General features: G+C 36.7%; 1 long non-coding RNA gene across 1 annotated transcript; it reads left to right on the top strand.

Moving 5' to 3' along the window:
• The first annotated feature begins 454 nt into the window (after nucleotides 1-454).
• On the top strand, nucleotides 455-9403 carry LOC139700315 (uncharacterized). Its single transcript, XR_011703673.1, has 3 exons — nucleotides 455-613; nucleotides 8426-8583; nucleotides 8805-9403. It is a non-coding gene; the product is annotated as an uncharacterized lncRNA (long non-coding RNA).
• Nucleotides 9404-19439: the final 10036 nt, after the last annotated feature.

Here is a 19439-nt window from a genome sequence, read left to right as displayed (position 1 = left end):
TTCAGTTTACCTGCATTCAATTTTGTGTTTTCCAATGTTAAAGAGGCATTTTGAACAAAATCTTATGCTCTGATGACTGAGTTGAATGGTTCGTAAACCACAAGTGACTAATTTCCTCTGTTTATCTGCTGTCCATTGTCCGATGATTCGACCGCTGTCTCAGAGAGGGAATATGAATCGCCGAATTTCACTAGGACGTAATTGAGATTCTTCTAATATGTCTCGGTGTCGTCCGCTCTTCTTTAATGACGTCGGTCACGAGTTAAAAGCACATTGCATATTTCGTTATCAAAATATGCTAGAGAATATATAGGTCAATTTTCTAAATTCACGTGGAATTTATTTGTCATAACTCGTCGAAATCGCAATGATTTCAGTTTTTTGGTGGTAATCTACTTAGGAGGGAGCGGTTTTCCCGTCGGATGGGACTTGGGAACCCCCAGGCACCTTTCATTCGCAGATGGCTGACGTCGAGATTCTCTCTCTACCGCGCTAAATTTTCATTATTCTTCGCATCTTTTCACCTACCAGCATATATGATGAAATGGTGGAAAGTAAGTCGTTAGTGGAAGCACGCCGAGATAACTACTGTTTCTCCATCTTTCGAGCTCAGGTGTGGATCTGTACTTAATGGAAGGTAACGAGCATGCCTTGCTGTAAGAAATTGTTAGATAACCAGTATTTTTGCTCTACATGAAATATCTGGTATTTGTGCTTTATATTTTGTGTTAACTCTTTTAAAGAACAGAACTTGCCCTGTGGTACTCCTAGCAAATATATATTGAAAGCTGCTTTAACATCGATCGAAATATCTTGAAGGATGTGCAAACCAGCTGACGAAAGGCATTCTATTTTCGGGTTGTCATAATCTGAGTCTGACACTGTATTTCAGCTCTAAATGTAGAATTACAACAAATTCTTTAAATTTCCAAAACCTTGCAACAGGCTTTTCCGCATACTTCGTCATTAATTTGATTGAATTCATAGAATTTATTTTCAAAGAGTTCAGATTTCAATAGAGCTGAATTTTTCCTCGAATTTATAACATTTAGAAAAGTTGTCTTTCTGCTGCCTCTGTTATTGGATATCCATGGCAATTTCGGCTCAAAAGTTATTTATTCTATTGATGCCATAGAAGGAATGCAAGCTACTCTTTATCACTGTAGCTCCAGGGTCCAATGCTAAGTTCAAAGATTTTGGAGAAAATTCCATGGCTTCCTTTAATTGTCGTGATTATACCCTGTGAATCCACCTCATGGATGTATATTAAGGGAACTTAAAGATTGTGAAGGCTTTTGGGAGAATGCCAGGACAAAATATGTAGAGTTTTGGCTTTTTTCTACAATTTTAATAACAATTATAAACATGTATGTAAAAAATATAATTATAAATTAGCAAATTAAAAATAATTGGCTGTGTATTTTTGTTCAAGCAAAAATTGTCAAGGAAAGTAAACTCCAGTGTCAGGGGAATAAACTACTACAGTTCTATTAATTGCATGAATGCATGTATTACTGCTAGAGGAAGGTTGAGAGAATTTTGCGGTTGTGTGGTAGAATATGGTTCATTTATGCCATAATCTCTTAGAACTTGGTCATTGGGATGAAAATCCATCACAAATAGAGGGATTGGAAATCCAACGATTTGCTTAAATGAATAGTCTTGTTGTGTGGTGATGGGAGGAAGGAACAATGCAATTGAAAATCTATAATGAAGGATTTGAGGTATTTTTCTTCTGCTGAATGGTTTCCCACTTCAATAAGTCTTTACTCTCAACATCTTTGATGTCTTCATGTTTTAAGTTTCAATGGTGAGATTCGCCCATGGTAAGTTTTGCCAGATGGGATTTGTGATCCTAGTTGACTTGGATATTCATGCCTAGTCATCCTGAATTTAAATGGAAATTTTTATTAAAAAGAAAAAAGGTTTTTTAGAAAAAGTTAAAGGTAGATAAGAAATTGTCTTTTTGAAGATATCGAATGATCCTCTTAAAGTAGAATTTTCTATGCGAGGGGAAGAAATTTCTCAAACTCAAGCTAGGAGTTGACCTTTCATGACAACCATGGTTATATTAATGTATTAGGGAGTGCTCTCTTTATGCATTTAAAATAATATACAGATTATTTGTCTAACTATTCATATCACTCAACTGAATGAAATAAGGCTTCAAAAGTTTCTGTGAAATTCCATCTGCAGGCTTCAGATTAAAAGGCATGAATTTATAAATGGTTGAGTAATTAAACCAGTATATATTGTCACATTTTTAATTATTTGGTTATTGTAAGGATTCATACAGACTTATTGTGAAATCAGCACTGTTTTATTCTGTGGAGGGTATACAATCTCATATTGTTCATTGACCAAACACTAATATTTTAAGGGAAATTTAAAAGTGTCCTCCTTTCTTTATTTTATTTGGTGGTCTACAGTTCAAGGTAGATTTTTATTGGATGCACTGGCTAACCACTACAACATTTCAAAGCCTTGACTATGAGGACATTACTGAAAGCCCTTATGCTACAATAAATCTTTCTTTAATTCTGTATACTTTCTATTTCCCTTTATTGTATCCATCATAAATCTGCTTTTCCTCTCCCTGCCCTGCTTACCTATGTTCTTACCTCAATGTTCCACTACATATCAAAATGCCCTGCATCCACTTTTTCCCCCTCCTTGGATTTCTCCCAGCAATCCTCGGGTCTCCGCTGCCATGCCTAGTACTTATGTTTTGCCCAATTATGCAGCTTGTAAAGGGTATTTTGTTTTCTAATCTGATTAAAGTTTTTTTCTAAGTTACAAGATGGATTATTCGAATGTGAAATTTTGTTAAGAACTTCTGCTATGTCCTGCATCCTCCATTTGTTTGTTTCGTTTTTTCCATCCTTTCCTAAACCCTAATCTCAATAGCCTCCAATTCATACCTGTCATTTTACCTCAACGACTAAGTTTTTGTGAAAGAACACTTCCTTATTAAGTAAACTGGTCAAACTGCATTGTTTATGCCCTCTAATTGTAATGTTTAACTTTGGCTTCATTTTATTCTAAAACCTCATTACCTTTTGGTTTACATTTAATGTTAACCTGTACCTATCCAACTGCCATTCTCAGGTGATCAGCAATGGGAAACTGGCTTACTAAAGTTTGATCATTTGGAGAAGTAATTTTACTGATTCAAAGAAAATGTAGAAGAAATCACAGCAGTAACATTTAATGGAGTCATCCGGTAATTTGCATTAGCAAATTATTTTTACTCTTCAAATTTGTAGCATTCTAATTTACTGAATTACCCATCTACTTTCATTCATATTTCCAGCTTATCGTGTGTCTCTTTTACTATTTTCTCTGTGTATAAAATTGAAAAATATGATGATAGCAGACAGCCCTGCCTTACCCTTCTGTCTAACCCTTTCAATCCCAACTCTCCATCTGCTACATGTTCACGAGCAGTCTGAGACATCTGTGGCTGTGGATAATTCACATGTCCCTCCAATTAACTCCAACCTTCGGGAATTAATTCATTAATTCTATCTAAGTTGCTTACCGTATCAAATGCATTCTTGAAATCCATGAAATAATTACATTCTGTTTGTAATTCATATACCTATCTTTTACCAATAACCATGTTTCTTCTGTTGCATCACACATCACCCTTAACATCCTGAACCCACACTAATCATCCCCAATTGATTGTTCTAAGTAGGAAGATAATTAGAAAAGTTTTCGGAATGGAATAGAAATAAAAGACTTACCCCAGTGAAACTTTTTTATTATTCATTGTAGTCTCTCAGTAAACTAATGCACTTGGTACAGCGATATTCCATGCCTTAGTCCCATCTCAAAATTGATGGCTTCGGGCCCTAAAAATGTCTACTTTGGCTGTTAGTTCTTTGTTTGAAGAGAATCTCGATCTACCAAGGCAAATTTTGAGCAGGGAGAAGAGATAGAAATCTGATGGAGCCAAATCAGGCGAATAAGGTTATTGTGGCCGCAGCTCATGTCCTAGTTCACATATTTTTACCATGGCAATGACACTAGTGTGGGCATGCATTTTCTTGATGAAAGATATCTTTCTTCCTTGTCAAATCTGGCCTTTTTTGTTGTCTGTTGTAGCTAGAGAACCAGCCAAGCCCTAATTTATCCTCACTTATATTATATTTTGTCTAACTTTAATGGTCTGCATCTTTTTTACCATATCATTTCTTTCCCTCTATAGAGCTTTTTCTGTATTGATTGATTTGTTGTATATACTGTAGAACCCCATGTTCACCCCAAGTACAGTTTATCACTATTGTTAGTGCATAAGGTCTGCTCCAAAAGTTCACGAACCCTTGAATAGTTTGCCTCCAGTTGGTTATTTTTTAATCTGCTTGGAGGCATTGTGTCCTCTGAAATTTCCTGACGAACTGCCTTCATCCAGATTGTTGACATTTCATTTTGCTGATTAGTTAAGTTTGTGTGAAGGAGTATTTCTGAAGTAGCAGCATTGTTCAGTGAAATTCTGCGTGAAACTCTGCAAATTCTCCATGGAAACTTTCAAGTTGTTTACCATTTTTTATGTGGAGGATGCTATGAAACGTAGTGCATGTTGTGAGTGGTTTGCCCAGTTCAAGAAGGGGCAGCAATCGGGGGAAGACGACGAGCCTTCTGGAAGACCATCGACTGATGACCCCCACGTCGAGAAAGTGAAAGATCTCATTTGTGCTAATCAACGTTTGATTGTCGGGGAGCTTGCAGAAGTGTGTCATCTTGATTGCTTAGTGCAATGAAATCTTGACTGAAAAATTGAGGATGCGAGCCAATGCAAAATTCGAGCCTTGCCGGATGATAGCAGACCACAAACAACGTAAGAGTTTCTGTCAGGAACTGTTTGATCAAGCTGCAAAAGATGTAACTTTGTCCAGGATCATGAGACGTGGGTTTATTGATATGGCATTGAGGCAAAAGTGCAATTTTCTCAATGGATTGTTAAAAATCCCTTCACCTCAAAAAAAGCTTGACAAGTTTGCTCGGATGATAAGGTGATGTTGACTTCTTTTATGCTAAGGGGGTTGTGCATCACAAATACCAACCTAAAGGCCAGGCAGTCAACACTGAGTACTACCTAGGGGTTATGAAATGCCTTAGAGAGAGAATCAGGTGAAAATTGCCTGAACTTTGGAGTGGCAAATGGTTTTTTCACCGTGAGAACGCACTGGCTCATTCAGAACTCAAGAGTTTTTAGCCAAAAAAAAGACGGCTGTGCTTCCCCATCCACCCCACTCCCCAGACTGGCCCCTTGTTACTTTCCCTATTCTCCAAACTAAAAACTCTGCTCAAAGGAAAAAGATTTGCCACCATTCCAGAAATGGAGAAAAAATCAACGTAGAGTCTTATAAGCATTCCAGGACCATTTCAAGAAGAGGAAACACCATTGGGACATGTATGCATTGGGGAGGAGACTTGTTTGAAAGGGACCCTGAGCAATAATTTGTTAGTTAAGTATTTTCTTGTAATTAATAAAGTTCGGAAACTTTCTGGACAGACCTCAGTGAGACTGAAATTCTTAGATGTTTCCAGATCAATGCAGGTTCTATCATGAGAATCAGGTTCTAAATTTTTTTCTCAATTAAAAATTTTCTTTTTTTCGCCTTGTCTTTCCAAGCTGGATGAAATTTAAATTCCTCAGTTGAGGAAAACTTAACGCAAGAGCCTGACCTACCTTGCCATTAGACTTGTGCAATCTGTTGTTCAGCTTCAAAACTTCGTGATGAAAATAATATTGAAGTTGATTTAGGGTAGTTTTGATGCAATAAAGCAAGTTTCAATACTCTATCATTCAGGTGCCTATCACTATTATAACCATTGGGATGAGGTAGTGCAAATGATCCCAGTTGTCTGTCGCCAGTTTTTCATCATCTTTGGGTCAAAGTCAATTTCATTCGTCATGATTTCAACTTATGTGAGAAAATTTAAAGTCTCTCGCAAATGTTCTTATATTGTAAGAAATATGTAGCTAACTCCTTGTCATGCTGGCCAATTACCAGTTTAAGTACTAATTTCTGTCACTGTGGTGAATGTAAGAGTGCTGCCTGCTGAATTTAAATAATTCCCTGAAAGTGTTCACTTTATTGCTCTCTCTTATGTTTTGAAGTGTAATTTTATGAAACTTAAGTCATTCAAGTTTTAACAATAAATAGATTGATGTACATAACTGTTTAAGAATGTAAATTCTTTTTACTCGAGCACATAGTGTTGCAAATAGTGGGAAAACTGAAATTTACATGTATACCTAACTATTTTGGTGTATGAACCATGTTTATTATTGTTAAACCATAACTTGCTTGCTCTGTTTATTAAGCTTTTTTCCTGCCTTTCTCTCAAATACCTCAAACATTCCTTACTTCACCTGCTTGCCTACCATAATGAATTTCAATATGCTTCCCATTTTGAAATCATGTTTTTGAGAATTGCATACACATTTACTGCTTCATTGCACTATGCATGTAGATTTCCTATTTATATAAGTAAGCCTAATTTCTTGCATCATGCTGGCAGTTACATGAATGAATGCATGACTTTACATGCTTGAATAAATTCATCTAATGAGGAGTAACCCTCCCTGTTGACTATTGCCTTGATGTGGTGAAAGGATTTGTTCATTCTGATGACCCCTAGAGCTTTGCTGGTGAGAGCAATGGTAATAACTAGGAATAGGATCACCAGGTAGGTCATATAGAGTAGGTGCCAGACAAAAGGTAGTCCATGCAGCATCTGTTCAATGATGTGGCTTCACAGGTGTCTGATCCCAGTGGGGCAGCCATTTGAGTCATGGTGTCACATAAAAAACCAAGGAAATCAGCAGGAAAATGCCTCGATTATTATCCCTTGAAACAGTGATGGGCAAAATTATTAGAATGAGTTTTGGTAATTATGGGACTTAGCCCACTGAACTGTGATTTTTGCCTGACATTGCGAGAGTCAAGGCTTCCTTAGTCATTGCACACAATCATTGCAAAGAAGAATTGTTAGCAGCAGAAACAGCAGAGAGAAGGCACACAAAGAGGACCTGACTGGTTATAAAAGGCACTTAGAAAGCTAGGGAGATGTTGAGGACAGGTAAATTGGAAAATATAAAATGGGAAATAAAGAAAGAAATATTGAATTTTTAAGGATTAGTGAGGTCAAATGGAAGCATAGTGGGGTTAATTGGATCAATAATTTTAGAGCAATATACAAAAGTGGGGAAGAAAGCCGGTGAGGGGTGTCCATAATATTGAACAATGATGGGGGAAGAAGCACAGCAAATAAAGGGCTGGTGATTAATAGAAAATTATTTGTTGAAATACATGCTAAACACAGCTTGATCATTATTAATGTCAACATGCTAACCTGCAATCATAATAATTAATGGATGGACTTGGTATGTCGTAATTTAGAGGAAATAATTGTGGAAATGGGAAACTGCCACAATAATTTATCCCACAAACTAATAGTGGGGAGAATTGTGACTTGAAATCCTAGAAACAGTGGAAGTGAATCCACTGAGAAGTATATTCTCCCTAGCAGCAGGAGAGGCAGACTGACTTGGTCCTCATCTCAAGAAATCCCTGTAAAGAGGAATTGGCAGCAGCAGCAGCAGTGGATGTCTCTGTAAAAAGTTACTGTTGCGGCATCTCCCGCAGTTTCTTCGAATTATGAGGCATATTTGAGAATTAAGGACCGTTATGGTATATTTAAATATTGGTGGGTCAGAACAAAGTTCTTTGCATCTAGTGAATGTTTCTGAAAACTCAAGTTAGTTTTGATAAAGTAGTAGTTTGCCTATTTGTTATTGCAGAAAACAGTGTCTGTGAAAATCAAAATGAAGAGGTACTCAAGACCGTCATATTTAATTGTTTCAATTCCCAGGCAGAAAATTCCAATACCGAGTTGTTTAATTAGATCGTCCTGTTTTAAGTGTGTAGAAGTGAGCAGCAATTATGTATAAAAGTGAGGTAGGTTTTTAGGAAACTGCCAATAAATGAATAATTTTTTTAAAGACTGAACATACCTAACTTAAAAAATAATCCTCGTAGACTATGGCATTGAAATGTTGGGAAATTGTTGAAAACAGTACTATGCAAAGCAAGGTTACATTGTTAGTCTATGTAAATCCATATGTCTACATGTAACTTACCTTAAATGGTCGACTACCTGTAATAGTGGAGTGTATAGAATAGAAATGAGGACTTTGAAATTAAATGAGCTGTGTTATACTCAACCTTTTTTTTTTTTTGAGTTCTGAGCTGTGAAGAATTCATCCTTTTTACAAAAATACATTGTTCAAAGATATTTATTACCTTTTAAATTGCATTTCAAAAATGTGATGATTAAAATTATATCAGTGTGGAAGTATGGATGCCATGACTAGATATAAAATTATTAATAACTGAATATTCTGTTTTAGGTACAGGAACTACTTCCATAGATGATGGTCCTTTGGAACGAGAAAAAGATGTAGTGTTGGCATTTAATTCCTACATATTAAGTCTTGCTTTGCCACTTTAAAAGTCTAAGAACCATAATTTAAATTTCTTCCGCTATCATTGGACTTAGGAGAATCAGGTACATTATCTTGTTGGGTCTTTAAAATGTATTTATGATATTGAAATTGTTGAATTGTGTGTAGAAAATGTGATATATACTGATATTTAATATAACTTTTGCCATTTCTAATATAAAGAAGTTAATACATAAACATTAATGGATAAAAAATATTTTCCCATGTCATGCGGTGGCTTGAAGAGGAACAATGTGTATGTAATGTGAAATTCTTTTCATTCAAGGTTCATGGAGACACTTGGGCATGAGATATTAAATCTATCAGCTTGCAATCACCATTTTTTTCAAATAGTGTTTGATCTGATTGAAAAAATAGGTCTTAAAAGTTATGCCTGCAGATAGAAATGGGGGAGAGGCAAATAAGTCCCAGGGATTAAAATGATTATTTCTTATTTTTTTGTGTAAAGAATATTAAAAGTGTATGAAGGGTAATGTGTCAAACGAAGTGTCGTGCAAGGTTCAAGAAGATAAAATTGGGAAGAAGGTTGAAGAAATGGAATCTATAAGCATTAACCAGGATGAGGAAGGAAAGACTACTGTGATGCAGTGGTAAAATTAGTGTGAGGGCAGGAAGAGGAGTAAAGAGGGAAGAAGATAGGCATAAAAATAGCCATACCGAATGTCCATGACCAAACTATAGGAACAGTAAATGGGCAAGTGGCTAGGAAACTCTGGATTACGAATGAGATGATTAAGATGGATGAGAGAAGGAAATGGAAGAATGTCAAGGCATAATTAGGTGGAAGGATGTACTAGGGAATAAACAAGAAACTGAGGTGAACTACTAGATGGGAACTAATGAAAGCTTAGTATTTGCAACGTGTGGTTAAGGAGAGTTAATAGACAGCAGATGACATATACTCACTCTGCAGGAAGGTGAGAACACCATCAGGAAATAAAAAAGAGAAAATCTATGCACACTTGAGTTGACGAGAGGGTTTTAAATGACAGATTCATGAAAGGTTATAGAATGGATTGTGTGTTAATATCAAAGCATGAATGAAATATGCATCATTATTTTGACAAAGTGAAGAAAATATATGAGAAATAGCATGTTACAGCGATGCAGATGAAAAATATGGAATTTATGTATTTAAAACAATGGTTGAAAATCGTTCTATTGAATTAGCCGTTGAAACTTTAATTTTTCTTTGTTATTATTTTTATAGTTTTGTTGATTTAACTAAAATTATGTTGGGAGGTTATCAATTTGATCAAACATTGAAATTGTAAAGAACCTACTGAAAAGACGAGTGGAATCTAAGTACCAGAAGAAAGAGTAAATTTTAATGTGAATTTCAAGTGGAAATGAATATCAGGTAATTTATGTAAGCACTAGTTCGCTAGTAAATACATTTTTTTGCTTGATGGTTCACACTAACGCTGATACAGCAGTGCTTCAACAAATATTCAATATTTTTCACAATGAAAATGCATTTAAAACAAATTCTTTCATTCAGTATGGAAATCTTTAAAACTTGGTTAGTATTTAATAACATGGCAAAATACTTCAGAATTAATTCATCCCAATATGAATAAGGGAGGAGTATCTATGAGGAAGGAATCTGCCCGGAAGACTTTGTGAGATGAGTTATAGTACCTATTCCGAAAAAGGTAAAGGCCACATCATGTGAGGACTATAGGACAATTAGTTTGATATCCCACGCAGCCAAAGTTGTTCTCAGGATCATAAACAAAAGGATAGAGAGTAGGGCAAATGATTACTTAGGGGATGATCAGTTTGGGTTTAGGAAGGGGAGAGGTACGCGTGATGCCATTGCAGTAATGAGATTATTAATCGAGAGGAATATAGAACACAATCAGGAGGTATTTGCCTGTTTCGTAGATTTCGAAAAAGCATTTGACAGAGTGAATTGGGAAAACTAATGAGTATATTGCAGAAAATAGGAATAGATTGGAGGGAACGGAGGCTAATCCGCAACCTGTACATGTCTCAGACTGCTCAGGTACGAGTGGGAAACGGGGAGTCAGGATGGGCAGTGTTAGGAAGGGGTGTAAGGCAGGGTTGCCCATTATCACCATTGCTGTTCAACCTGTATGCAGAGGAAATGATCAAAGAGGCATGGGAAGAACTGGAGGTAGGAATGAAAGTGGGTGGGGAATTCGTAAAATCAGTTAGGTTTGCTGATGACCAAGCTTTAGTTTGTCAGTCAGCCAAGGGGCTGCAAGCATTGCTGAGTGAATTGGAAATTCAGTGCGACAGGTATGGGATGAGAATCAATATTAATAAAACAAAGGTTATGCGATTTTCTAGAAAGAAAAAGGCTAAGCTTAGCATTAGAATAGGAGGGCAAAAACTAGAGCAGGTATAACAGTTTATGTATCTCCGTAGTGTTTTGGACCAACAGGGTCAAAGTAGTAGGGACGTAAGGAGAAGAATTGCACTAGGCAATGACGCTTTCACAAGGAAGAGGGAGTTGATGACGGGGACTTTGAGTAAGGATGTTAAGAAAATACTCGTAAAAACTTTAATATGGAGCGTAGCTATGTACGGCACGGAAACGTGGTCATTGAAGCAGGAGGATGGACGTAGACTGGAGGCTTTTGAAATGTGGGTGTGGAGAAGAATGGAGAAGGTGAAATGGACGGAGAAGAAAACAAATGAGGAAGTACTTGGTATGGTGGGCGAAGAGAGGGGTTTGTTGGGAGAAATCCTATGGAGGCTGGAAAAGTGGCTGAAGGTGGTGTTGACGGCAGTGGGATGTTGAAGACTGTAATAGAGGGGAGAATGTTAAGCAAACGAGGAAAGGGAAGGAACAGGATAGGGATGTTGGACGGGATGAAGGGAGGAAGAAAGTACTCAGAGATGAAGAGGGGTCTAATGTAGATGAGGATACTGGATTTTGTATTTTGTTAGGAATCACAAAATATTTGTTTAGTAGCTGTGTCCATCCAAAAACCTACCTTAACCGGTAGATTACCTAATAAATAAATGAATAAGGGTTAGGAATAGGAAAATGCATGTTGTACGGAATTAAGGGCCATGGAGTGTTAATGTGTAAGTTCTGAGAACTTGTTGATGGAAGCCATCACACCAGACTTTGCATCAGATGCTGTTTTTAGATTTTCTAACAATAGCCATTGTCCTTGAATCCTTGAATATTACTTATCTCAAACTAAAACATGCCCACGTTTTTGCTATGCTGTCAGCATAACAAAAACGTGAGCTATTGGTTTCGTTACGTTGACGATATACTATGCCTATGGACCGGAACCAACCGACAGTTAGACTCCTTCCTTAATTTCCTAAACACACTTCATCGGAATATCTCCTTCTCTATGGAAAAAGAATTCAATGGCACCATCAGCTTCTTCAACTTGACAATGACAATTAGGGATAATAGACACAAATTTGCAATTTATAGGAAATCGACTTATACAGACCACATAATTTCTAATGATTCCGCATACCACTTTTCTCACAAACACGCAGCCCTCCACTCCATGATCCACCGCCTCCTACACATCCCCCTTTCCCCCAAATCTTCAGCATTGAACTCCTGACTATCACTAATATAGCTACCAACAATGGTTACAACCCTAAACTAGTTGACACATTACTACGGAAAAAACAAAAAGCAATGGCCATAAAAAGTATTTTCGTATCACAGCCCACAGTATCTAAGGATTTTAAGTGGTGCTCGATCCCATTTCTGGGAGATATTTCATATAGGATTTCCAACTGCCTACCTACATCACTCAAAGCAGCCTTCTACCCACCCATAACCCTCTCTAAACTTCTAGCCAATGCAAAAGACACCCAGGATAGCCTTCTCGAATCAGGCGTTTATAAACTGAAATGCAAGGATTGCAACAGCGTTTATGTCGGTCAGACAGGTAGGAATATTAAGTTACGAGTCAAGGAACACGCATGGTGTCACAAAAATCAGAATAACAACTCTCTCTTCGCCAAGCATTTACTAGAATTGGACCACAGCAGTGACCTTGTCCCTGAGATATTACACACACTCCGAAAAGGATTAAAAATGGACGCTCTCGAGCAATTAGAGATAATAAGGCACTTGGCAAACCCCAACACGACCCTTTGTAATGAGCAATTGTTCCCATACCCCTCCCCACTCCTCTCCGAGAAACTAGCCTGTAAATGGTCAAAACAACCGATCAATGCACCTGAGAGCCCCCACCCCTCTCAGGCCCTTCCAACCCTCCCCGCCCCCACTCTGTCCTGAGGGTATATATTCTTGCTCTGTCTGTTTAGCAAATTTGTACCTGATGATGCCGCAAGTCGGTGAAACGTGTACCGTATAATAAAATCTGTGGAAAAGTAAGATTCTTTCTTTTTAGTATGGACATTAAATACTTCCTCAAAGTGAAGCCTGAAACAATGGAATAAATTAATTTTCTCACAGAAGTGAAAAATTTAACAAATGTTGGGAAACTTATTAGTTCATGTTCCGCAGTAAACCTTCTGTACTTGTAAAATTTTCTGTTTCTCATTAGGTACTTCATCAGACCTATCTGGACAACCTTTAGTGGTGACACTTTTTGTTCTATTAAGGCATTTCTAGAGACACTCTATCAATTTGTATTGCACTCGATCCTTCAGATTGCTCTTTGCCCCCGTATTGCCAGTTTTTAATCAACTTTCTTAGCTTGGTATTAAGTTGTCTGAGGTCTTCATACTCCTGTTGAACTTTTTTCTGAAATGGATATTGTTTCTACAGCCACATTTCCCCAAGGATTAGAATATTTTCAACCCCTATAACCTGGAATTGAAACGGTGTGAAACAAGTCCTGCAAATATCAATTCAACAGAAGTGCAGTTTAAACTTCAGATGATATTTTTACTTCACTGGGGAAGCATGGATAATTATCCTAAAACTTTGAGAAAAACCTTTTAATTCTCCTGTTCGTAGCCAGTAGTTGAAGACCAAACAGTGAGTTTATGAGCGTAAAAGTTAGTTCAGCAACTCGGCATATATCATGAGATCAGTCCCAGTAATTATTCATGTTATGCATTCAATATTACATTCCACTTTCACTCCTGGTGGAAACTTGAGCATTTAATTTTGCTTTATTAAATTATTGCTTTTCCAACTTCAACAATGATTAAATTTGAGTTTCACAAAACTTAAGGTAGATTTATAAAATGCATAACTCGTGATGCTAATAAAGTACTAGTATGTTGATGTAAATAATTCAATATGGAGGAGGTTCAGCATTAAATACACAACTCAAGTTGGCTTAGGACATCTGTGGATTCTATTTTTTTCTAAAAGTGCACAAGATCACCAAACTTTGAACTATGTGAAACATCCAACAATCCCCTGTTGTATTGGCTATATTTCCTGCTGAAGGACCACCTGATAGTCATCACACCCTTGCCCTCATCTAAAAATTATTAGGTATAAGCTATGCACTTACAGCACAGCTCTATGTAATTCAATAAAAATATTTTCCTAAATTTTTAATAATCTCTTACTATTTCTTGAAATACGAGGGTCATCCGGAAAGTAGTACCCGTTCGTGAAATAAAGACACAAAAGTAAATATTAACAAACATAAAAAATTTTATTTGAAAGAGGATACTTTAAACTACTTCTCAACATAATCTCCAAGCAAATTAAGGCATTTGTCATAACGTGTGACAAGTTTCTGTATTCCTGCTGCATAGTCCTTCGCCGCCAGCTCATTGAGATACGCGAGGGACCCATCTTGCACAAATTTTTGCATAATGCAGATGGTGTTTAACAATTTCATGAACAATTGTTCGAGAAACATTGGGAAAATGCTCACAGGTGTCATCAATTGTGACGCGCCGATCGTTCCTCACGAATTCGTCAACTGAGCTCACCAGTTGGTCTGTAATGACAGACGGTCTCCCCGAACGCTCATCGTCGTGTGTGTTCCCCCTCCCCATGTTGAAGTTGCGACACCACCGCCGAACAGACGACTCGTCCATTACATTGTCTCCATACACCTCCTTTAATTGGCGATGAATATCACATGGGCGAACGTTTCTTGCATTGAGGAATTTAATCACTGCCCTCACTTCACAACTGGCGGCGTTCTCAATTTTTTTAAACATTGTAAACAATCACAGAAACAACACAGGCAATGCTAGCGTCACGCAACTTGGCTCAGAGAAGGCAGACAAGCCACTGAAGCTATCTGACCTCGTCCAGCGGCTACTCGCGTCGTCAGCACTTCATGCGGCACGAACGGGTACTACTTTCCGGATGACCCTCGTACTTTAGTTTGAGGTAGTGCTACAGATGGGTACATTTAGGTATGTGCTCTAATATTTTGGCTTGAAAAGCAATGACCAATGTTAAATAGAGAGATAATTTATCCAAAGAGAAAAAAATCTTTAGTTTTACTAGATTTCATTATCTTACACATTATTTGCACTTTTAATTATCAACTTTCCTGTTTTGGTCTCTTATTATTCCCCCATGTCTCTTGTGGAATTCCATTGATGTTGATTCCATGTTTTCCAAGGTGTGGTAGGGACTCCTTGTGGACAAATGAGTTGAATATCAGCTGCTAATGTATAGGTTTGGTCAAATTGCCCATGTTTCTTTAGCATGGAAGAATTGGGAAAAGTGTTGATTGCTTCATCATCGTGAAAGTTGAATAGTCAACTAATTTTCTATTGTGTGCTTTGTTTGTGCTACAGTGTAGTTTAATATGTCAATGTTTGTAATATTTTGTACCTGCACTGTTAAATAAATTTTTTAAATGACAAATTGTGTGGAAACTTTCTTTTGCTAATACCAGTGATTCAACCTGATACTAGTGAAGTAAATATTTGACCTGTAAATAAGTATTCAGCTCTTAATTTTCATTAATTAATTTGCAGTATTAATGTATAGCTGGAAAGTAGGTAAGTTTTATTCTACCGTGCCATTGCTGATGTACTGTACTGAATGTTCTACTATTATTAAAGGTTACTTACTGTTTGAGGTAGGTATTGGATGTAGCCCCAAATGTTTTTTTTTTGGAATAGCGAGTGACAATGATCTGATTGTCTTCTGGCCAAATTGCTCTCTCATAAATGCTTCAAATTAATCCATGAAAACTCCCTTCAGTCTTTCCCTAAACCTTGTAGCTCAGTTGGAATGTCTACCCCCATAGCCTTATTTGATTTAATATCCCTTTGTCCCCTTTCTATCTCACTTTCAAGTAAGCATGGACCTATCTACATCATTTTATCTTTTTATGTCTAACCTTGCTGGCCTAAGTTCTGTACTGTACAGTTCTTCTGTTTATTCATTTCTTCCATCTCTCTGGGATCTTCTCTGGTCCAACTAATAGTTTTCATGACGTATCTCTGACTTAGCTCAAGTTTTCCCTTCTTGCTTCCAAATACTCTTTTAACCTTCTTGTTTAGCTCACCAATTTCTCCCTTCCTCTTTTACCTTTCCATATCTTCACACTGCATATTCTGCCATGCTTTTTGCTCTATTTTTTACCCATCTCAATTTATTAACTTTTTGCCTTCTACCTAAATCTGTATTTACGTTATTACATTTCCTTCTCTCATCAATTTTTGAATTCTACTATGCTGAGCCAAATCAAATTGTGCTGCTAGTTTGATTTGTGGTTAAGTACTAGAGAGACCATAAACCAGCCAAATTACTCACAAATTTATAAATCCATAGAGAGATGACAGTTTGTAACAGAAAAGTAATAAATAATGAATTTAGTTGTAATAGCATTTCTTTTGAATAGGAAGGGTGACAATATAGGTTTCTATAGAGGTTGAGCAGAAATGACTAATTCAGATGTTTTATAAGTTATGTTCATTAGCTTAAAAATGCATTTCAAGAAATCTTAATTTCAATGGAGCATGCACATTTTAAAAAGGAGACTACTATTGCAGTCAAATGGAAAAATGTTCGTAGTGGCAAACACTAAAATTTTATAAATGTTCTAAAATAGAGGTATGTTAAAATTTGCCAAGTCCATAAGGGCTGGAAAGAAAATAACCATAAGTCCTTAGTCATGAAAATAGCCACAACTAGTTACAGGGAGAGTGTAGAAACAGAGGAATCAAGAAATGTAGGGAGAATGCAAAATTTATTAAGTCCAGGCTAAGAGTATATATTCGAAGTTCTTTGGAGAGTGTATTGCAATGATGTTCAAAGATTTATAGTGGGTTGAAAGAAGAAAATACCAACTTGTTAGAATGATAGAGATGAGAAATGCCAAAATATTATAAGTCCAGAAGAGTCCTATGGTCAGCTTACAAAGATTAGAGGAAAATCAACATTTTTTTCAATTATTTTCATTGCCTTGCAGAATTAATAAAATTTTGTATGACGGTTTGTTGGAGGAAATAACGTGCTACTCATTGATGAGAGTTTTGATTAAAATTATTTATGTTTAAATTCATAAAGAAAAGATTTTAAAATAATTCCCAGATTGTAATAGTTCCAAGTCAAGAATCAAGCACTTGGCCTGGAGACTAAGGGAGGTGGGAGGGCTTGGAAACCCACTCAGCGATATGCCCGAGGTGACTAGGCCGACAAAGGTCTCCCCTACTGTCTAAAGGGGAACCTATTCCAAATTTTTTCTCGATATTTTCAAGGTCGAAGTCCAGCTAGCATTTTATGATTCATGGTATCCTACCGGCTTGTTGAAGTGCATCCAGTAACATGGTCGGTAGTCGTGGGGGTTGCCTACATTTCAAGGATGAGTGATTAGATAAAGTCTAAATCTTCGCTCACAAGTTCGGACTTGTGAATGAGTGAGGGTTTGGACTTCCTTGGAATCACTCATCGTTGAACAGTAGACAACCCCCACTACTACCGAGCAAGTACTTGGAATCACTTCAGCAAACGTTTCTCTGCCAACATGCACTTTGCACAAGGTATCATAAAAAAATAATTAAGCACTGGTTTTCTGTTTCTTTATCTAATTTATTTTATCCTTTACTTCCTTTTAAATACATACATTTTTAATATGCAGGCTGAAATAGAAAACAATTCATAATCGATCGTACATAGGTTATTCATGTAATTTCAGGCATGAAATAACAGTGATCAATTAGGTTTCATTGCATTCATTTTATTGGACCTTGTTTAGCAGGAATTTTTAATTCAAAATTAACAAGTGTCACTGAATGTTAAAATACTGAAACATACGGTAAGTATTTAAATGAGTTAACATTTCTACTGCTTTTAGGCAATGAAACTCATATGGGAAGAGCAATGTCCTTCCCCCATTATTGACCACCAAGAGAGGGATAAGAGTTAGCTCAGTACGTACATGTCTCTAAGCATGCCATCACCCAATGACGGCAGTAGAGAGCCAAATATTGGTGGCGGGAAGGAAATGGCTGTGCTCCCCAAGTGTATCTGTGGCCCTCACATCTCCCTCTTATGCTGCCCCATCCCTCACACCCACATCGTTGATTGGAGCCTTACAGCCAGTGGTGGAGGAAGAAAGTGATTTGCTGCAGTCCAGTAATTCACTTTGAAGTAATCTGATTTAGTAATAAGAGACAATTTAAGTGAAAGAAAGAAGAATTTCATACCTGTGATTGTTCATTGACTGGATAGACCATGACATGTTAAAGCATTTTATTTATCATTGAGTCAATTTGTAGCATTTGATTGCACCAACTTACAATGGTAAAATCCCTGGGCTAATTACAGGTTAGTGATAGTGAGGTTTTGAATTGTTCCCTTTTTATTTCCTCCAGTACTATCTACATTGACAGAAGCCCTTACAATATAAAAACATGAAGAACATAGATTATACAATATGGATGAGGAAAGTTCGGAATTAAATAAAAACCTACCTGGAGAAGAGAGACAGCAAGGTAGCAGAAAGAGTGCAATACTTCTGGAATTAAAATATAGTTATATATGTATTTTGCATTATGTAGTTGCCAAAGAAAATTTGTATAGAAAGATAATTGTTTCCATATGCTAATAAAGTTGGTCATAGCAATATGTGACATGAATTGAAATTAATTAATTAAAGAGTAAACTCAGGATATGAAATAAATTCACTAGAACACATAAACAGTTAACTCCATTCATAGAAATAATAGTATTATGGTTGATATAAGGTACAGATTGTAAATGCAGGCAGTCATTAATTAGTCAAAAGTCATGTTCAGCATAAGAAGTGCAAAGGAATAAATAGCTATATATTGCAATTGAGAAGAATAACATTAAAGAAAGGAATAGCACTTGATATATCTTTGTTTGCATGAACTTACATGTTTTCAATGTTGAACATGGAAGTTTCAGGAACATGATTAATCTGATACATCAATAAATCACTTGAATCGCAAGGGTAGAGTGGTGGTCACAAAGGGAGACCCTCTATCATAAGTCCTCACCCTGCCATTGTCCATCAGAATGCTTTGTTTTCATCTTCCCTGCCTCCTTTTGATTATTCCCAACAATTCCTTCTCCTCCCAATCCATGCTTTGCACTTCCTCATTTGTTTTCCTATCTGTCCACTTCACTTTTTCCTTCCCTCTCAACACCCACATTCCAAAAGCCTCCAATCCACACCTATCACCTTTCCTTAATGACCATGTTTCCTTGCTGCAAAATCACACTCCATATCAATGGCTATACAATTTTTTTGTTATCATCCATACTCAAAGTCCATGTGATCATTTCCTCCTCGTGAAAGCTTCTTAGACAGACGCCAATTCTTCCTTAGGTCCCCACTGCTTCAACTATTTTGATCCAAAACACATCCAAGGTAGGTAAACTTCCACCAGCTCTAATTTATTAACCATTTTAATATTTAACTTCATTTCCTCTGTCTTGAAAACAGCATAACCTTTGTTTTGTTAACATTAATTTTGTTATTTCCAAGAATCTATTTATTATTTTTAACAAATTTAC

This window comes from Hetaerina americana, unplaced genomic scaffold, assembly GCF_022747635.1.
Source record: "Hetaerina americana unplaced genomic scaffold, ioHetAmer1.1.p SCAF_1, whole genome shotgun sequence".
Taxonomy (NCBI): Eukaryota; Metazoa; Arthropoda; class Insecta; order Odonata; family Calopterygidae; genus Hetaerina; species Hetaerina americana.
This window is presented reverse-complemented; position numbering and strand designations above follow the sequence as displayed.